Source organism: Camelus ferus, chromosome 5, assembly GCF_009834535.1.
Source record: "Camelus ferus isolate YT-003-E chromosome 5, BCGSAC_Cfer_1.0, whole genome shotgun sequence".
Taxonomy (NCBI): Eukaryota; Metazoa; Chordata; class Mammalia; order Artiodactyla; family Camelidae; genus Camelus; species Camelus ferus.
The window spans coordinates 61,844,752-61,851,583 of NC_045700.1; positions in this window are offsets into that span (position 1 = coordinate 61,844,752).

The following is a 6,832-nucleotide window of genomic DNA, read 5'->3' on the forward strand; positions in this document are numbered from 1 at the left end:
TGAAACTCTGAGAAGCATTTGATGTAATCATTTATAAAATGCTTATATTAGGTAATTGTCCTGTGTAAAAGCTTGATAGGAAGACATCAAAGGATTTAGGTAATTCAACCAGAACTGTTCAACTAGGATTCCTCTGGGGAGAGGTAGCGTGGAGGTGGGAATTCCAAGGAAACCAAGTGGCAAGCCTTTTGAAATCAAGAGCTGTGGTTTTCCTGTCAAGACACTGGGTAGAAAAGAATAAACAACAAGTGAGTAATACATCCAGGAAAGATAGTCTATTTGGAAATAAGCAAAAGGAATAAACAATTTGTCATCTGCCCATGTGATTTGTGGAGAGAAGATAAGACACAAAGTGCAAATTAAATAGAAAGAAATGAAAAATGAGGCTAAAATGCAACGTATGCTCACACTGAAATAGTCAGAACATCGTAACAAAAAAGAAGAAATAGACATCCTGTGATGATAAAAAGAAGTGGAGGCCAAAACGAAGCTCAGTGATGAGCAGGAGTTTCCCACAAATAACACAAACACATTCCTGCACACACATGTGCTCATCTCATGCCCTCTGTCCATACCGTCATGTATTTTGTTGTGGTTTTTCAATGTTGAGTTATAGGAACTAAGGGACAATGAAGTGTGACATTGTGCAGGTGCTGTTGTTTGGAGCGATGGGTTTAGTGGAAAGAATTAACAGGTTGTTAACTTGAATTTCAGTGTTACCTCTTACTAGATTGGAGCCATTCTACCTCCATTTAGTTAAAATACACTCAACTACAAACTTGCAAACATCTAAAATATACCAATACTGCACAAGTTGCTACAGACATAACATCACAAGGAGACCTAGTCCCCATGGACGTAATTATTTAAGAGCTCTGACTTGGAATTCAGACTGTCTTGGGTTTATCTGTAGGATCTATCACATACCTGCTGTCTGACCAGGAGGAACTTACTTAATCTTCCTAATTTTGATAAAATGAGACTAATAGTAATAACATAGTAAAATTACAGAGATTAGGTGGGAAATTTGACAAATCTTTAGCACAGCGGCCAGGATTTATAAATTGCTTAATAATTGTTAATCTATTTCTCTTGACCTTAAAAGAGGAGTTTATAAGCCTCTTCCAAGAAGCATCCCCAAGTCTATGTTTGTTCTACTCCAATAGATGACTTTTGAAGTTTTGTTGCCAGCTTTACTGATATAGTCTCATACTCTTTTACAGACACATGGTTTGGCTTCATACTTGGAATAAAATGGTTATGCTTTGAAATTACAAATGATGTCTTTTATTCCTGACATCATTCCACTGTCACACACAACATATAGAGTACATAGTGGATTTTAAGTATTCATTAAGTTTAAGTCATCCAGCCCTCATATCTTTATGTCACAATTTCCTTTTTTAAGTCCCCTGTGTCCATATTCTACCTCTTCCAAAGACTTGTTTATGAGGACAAACATAGTAGATGTGAAACTTCCTTGAAAAGAAGTACAAATTCAAGATAATTTATTATGTGATAATTATGATTTTTTCCATAAATAAAGAGTTTATGTATTCATCTCCTAAAACTCAATAGTTGTTCCCTTGTTCTTTGTAATCTGTGAAAAAGTGACTTGATTCAAAAACCCTAAGCTCTATCCTGCTATAGTGAAATCACTAGTTAGCAAGTGTATGCTTTGTTTTTTGGTTTTGTTTTGTTTTGTTTTTTAGATAAAATTAAGTGTAAATAATTCTTTCATGCTGGGTAAGCCCCTTGCAAGGGATAAAGGGGAAATACTGATATGTAGGAAAAACTCCTCTGGGACTGAGTGGGTTCCTCTGGTGAAGCTGTGGCAGTAAGTTTCTCATTCATTCTTCTGTTAGTCCCATTCTCTCATGCCCATCTCATGAAGTCTTTAGAGCAGGGTTTCTTTACCTTCTTGTTGTCACAAACCAATCTGGAGAAGTTTACAGATCCCTTTTCAACAATACTTTTCAACTTTTAAACTCATAAAACAAAATATATACAATAACAAAGGAAATCAATTATAGAAAAATAGAAATGTTTTAAAAACACTCTCAGGAAAGGTTTGATCTCATTTAGGATGTTAAAAAGGAGTTAAAGTGTTTATTTACATTTTCAGGGAGAAAAAAGAAAGGACATGTACTATACCAGTTAATGCAAACAACAGAAACTGACTAACTTACGAGTGGAATTTAGTGGAAGAAAGTATAGTAGCTCCCAGTATCTAAGAAATGGAAGCACAATCAGACCTCTAGATGGAAGCAAGACAGTGGCAGGGTTCTGGGTGAAGAAACAGGGACAATCTCTTTGGGGAGTTGTAATCAAAAGACTCAGCTCCAACCATGTTCTGCCCTGGGGCCAGATTCCTAGGACTTCTATCTGCTTGGTCTTGGAAAGTGAGAGTAGGGATAGAGAGAAGTTCCAACCCACCCCTTTGCACTTTGATCCATAGTTTAATGGTCCCACCAAGATGGTATGTGATGGGGATGGGTAGATCTCCCAGGAAATCAGAGAGACATTATCAAGCCAAAGAAAAGGGATGCTGGACTGGCAAGAAAAAAACAAGTGCATGTATCTTTTCGAATTGAAGTTCCCTCAGGTTATATGCCCAGGAGTGGGATTGCTGGATCATATGGTATGTTCATTATTAGTTTTTTGAGGAATCTCCATACTGTTTTCCATAATGGCTGTACCAAACTATATTCCCGCCAACAGTGTAGGAGGGTTCCCTTTTCTCCACACCCTCTCTAGCATTTATGCCCAATTTACACAGCAGCACTATTTGCAACAGCCAAGACATGGAAATAATGTAAATGTCCATCGACAGATAACTGGATAAAGAAGTTGTGGTATATTTATATAATGGAATACTACTCAGTCATAAAAATAATAAAATAATGCCATTTACAGCAACATGAATGGACCTGCAGAATTTCATTATAAGTGAAGTAAGCCAGAAAGAAAAAGAAAAATAACATACGATATCACTTATATGTGGAATCTTAAAAAAAAAAAAAAAGACAAATAAACTTTCTTACTTACAAAACAGAAACAGACTCACAGACATAGCAAACAAACTTGTGGTTACCAGTGAGGGAAGCGGGTGGGAAGGAATAAGTTAGGAGTTTGAGATTTGCAGATACTAACTACTATATATAAAATAGATAAACAACCAGTTCATACTGAATAGCACAGAGAACTATATTCAATATCTTGTGGTAACTTATGGTAAAAAAGAATATGAAAACAAATATATATATGTTCATTTATGATTGAAGCATTATGCTGTATACCAGAAATTGATACAACATTGCAAACTGACTATACTCCAATAAAATATATATATTTACAAATAATATATATATTATATAAATACAAATTATTTATTGTTATAAATTATACATATACATATATTTTGTATATATATATTATATATACAAAAAAACCTCAAAAAACCAACCAGTGGTCACCACAGGTATTTCTGTTTTATCAAGGGGGAAAAAGTTTCTCTCTAAGTTAGTCTATCTGATCCAGAATTGCTGACATCTTTGGGCACATTAGAAGTTCAAATACTAATCACTGTCAATTAAAGGCAGGGCGCACTTTATTATACAAACATTAGTGACAATTTTAGAAGCCTTAGCTGTTTATCATAAATCATTTTGCACAAGGACTTAAAAAGGTGGCTAATTTTAGGCAGATTCTTTCTTGCTGACCATTTCATTCCTTAGAATAATCACATTAAATTTTTTTTATATGTAAAAGCATACAATTTGTATTATGTAACTTGTGGACAAAATTAACATCAAACATTAAGAAAAGGTACTTAATGTTACTTTTTTACCTTACCTTATGAAATATAAGATTGTTTTTTCTTTTACTTAATGAGATATTGAAGTTATTCAATTTTCATTTTAAATCACTAACAATCAATTATTATTTTAACCTTAATCTGGGTTTGGCTTATTTTCTCCTTGGTATTCAGTGATGTGGATAAGGGGTAAAGAAGATGTCAGATGTTAAATATAATTAATGTTAGAAACAGATCTGATGAATCAGGGTGTTATTTCTAAAGAGAATGACTCAACAAAGGCTTGCCGGTCACAATTACTAAAAATTAGTCATTCTGTGAGCTCTTTGCTGATACTAATAGATGAAAACACCTTTGAGGGAAACCCTTTTGAAAGTACTGAAACATGACCTCAGAGAAATATGTCTTTCCAGACACAAAACTAGTTATCAATTCATCCAGGAGGACGTAAGCAAAGTTTTCTTAGAATTTAAGTATCACTGAAAAGGACATTTTGAACAGACCTCTTTCCCCAGCTAGGTTCTGAATAAATCATTTTTGCTTTGTGCTTTGCATTTACTCCATAAAGTTACTTAGAACTAAGGACTTAACCTCTGTAAACCTCAGCTTCTCAATCTGTATAATGGGGACAATATTGGTGCTTACTTTTTCATGATAGGATATCAACTGAAGTAAAGCATGTAAAATACTTAGCACAGTATGGGACACACAACAGATGTTTAGTAACTTTTAGTTAATATAATTATTATGAAATAGTTTTGCAATTATCTGAAAGTTCCACTAATTTTTCCAGCACATTTGGGAAGTCTCTTTGATTTTATCACACCAGGGAGTTTCATGTGCTTCCCAATTTATGTTGCAATTTCTCTTCCCTAAAATTGTCAAGTCCCTTCTCCAAGTCATCTTTAGTGAGCAATTAGCTGCATTCTTCCCTCTCTGCTTTCATGAGGCAATGAACTGGCCCAGCCTCTTCATCTTCAGGCCTCAGGATGCCAAGAAGACAGACCAATTCCCTTGACAGTTCTCCCTGTTCCTCAGACTTCTGCTTTCCCTTTCTGCCTCATCACCTTTAGAAAAATCTTCTTTTGTTCTCACAATTGCCAACTAATACTGTTCTCACAGTTTGCCAGATGTACTGGCATGCCCAGGGATGATGGGCTCCTAAGAAAGGACTAGGAGTCCTTGAAAAGCAAATTTATGCTGCTCTGGGCAGGGTAATGAGATGAAAGATAGCCTGTTTGGGAACTAAATTGCAGAGAATCCTGACTCCTTAGCATATGGCATATCTCACATGCAAGAACGCCACGAGATAGTCCTGAGGACATTTTTTCCACATTACTTGACGATGTCATGTTTTTATACTGTTTATTTCCTTAAGATCTTAGAAATATCCCTAGATTTGCAGGGAAACATTCTTGTCTGAAAGGAAATGTGCGTAAATTAACATATTTTTGCTAGATGTGTCAGTTGTCATAACTTAACCCTCACCTTGTACTCAGTAGAGCCTAAGAGGTCAAGGGGGGTGAGGCTTGATTGATTAGTTTTCAGATCTAAGGGACAGTTTTTATACTCAGAAAGAAAGAAAGAAAAAGTCCATAAATATTTTTAGCTGGTATTTGTAGCGTTCTTGTACCTTATTAAATACAGTTGAACGTTCTTATGTTTAAATCTTAAAAAAAAAAAAGAAAATGTATGAATTAGGTATTAATTTAATCTCCCATTTTACAGAATAGGAAACTAAGATTTAAAGAGTGTAGATCACTGGCTCAGAGTCACAGGCTACTAGTGGCAGGAACAGGAATTGAATCAAATTCTTATTTAATCCTCATTCAGTGTGCTTAATTCCCATGCTATGCCATAACACCTCTTCTCCATGAAAGCTAATTCCTCTTTCAACATAGACCCTACAAGTGGTTCTACGAATTTTGCTTGTGAACTTTTGTTTTGTTTCATCTTCCTTTCACAATTTGCCATGAATCAGCACTCTCATAACGTGCATGATTTAGCTTCAGATTATTCTTCTCCAGATAAAGGGAGTGGACAAAACCCAAGCTAAGGGCAGGGTTGCAATGTCAAAGTCTCAGCTCCTTAAGGGTCCAGAGAAACCTCCCTCCCCAAAATGCCATTGGCCTCTGGGCTTCTTTCCAGGCTCAGCCTGCCCGCAAGACTTGATTGCTCCATCTTGCCGGATCTCAATGGAGAACTCTTTGTTTTGGACCCTGTTCTTGTATTCTGCTCAGTGGACTTGAAAATTGGAGATTTCCTTGCTTCCTGGTCCTTCCTGTGCCTGGGAAACAGACATGGAATTCTTCTTTTCTTCTCTTTATTCAGCAAAAGCACAGCCCTACCAGTTACCATCCCTTGTTTCAGCTCTTGGAACCCAGCCTGGGCCAACAGTTAGGCCCCTTGAGAAAAGAAGTTTAACTTCCTTGGCCTATTTCCTTCCTCAGTAGATTGAAGCACTGAAGAGAGAAAATCTTCTCAACATATACTATGTAATACTGAAATTTACTTAAAAAAAGACTTAACCCCTGCATTACCATCAACTGGAGACGATTTATATCAGCTAATATTATCTCTTGTATTATCCCAAAAGAAAATAAACCATTTCTCTCTTTTTCCCTCACCCCTACTGAGATTAAGCATAAATTGATGCTTGGGTAGAATGAATTCTTGTTTGCAGGTGTGAATGCTGTGACAACCCCAAAGGCCATGACCGCTGGTTTATACAGTATCTTATTTTGCTGAGGCAGAAATTTGTATAGTGCATGTGTGGCAAAGACTGTAAGCTGTTCACCAAGATCCCTTCTACTTTTCCTGAGCACACGGCTGAAGTATATTTCCCGGTCTCCCTGGCAGTCAGGTGTGGTCAGGAGCTAGAGTTCTTGCCTTGATGTGCACTTATGTGCCTTTCTACCATCTGGCTCCCTGATATGGAGGTGACAACAGCCACCCTGAAAGGATGATAGAGCTTTGTCTTACTGGTCCACCTACTGACTGCCACTGATCTGCAAC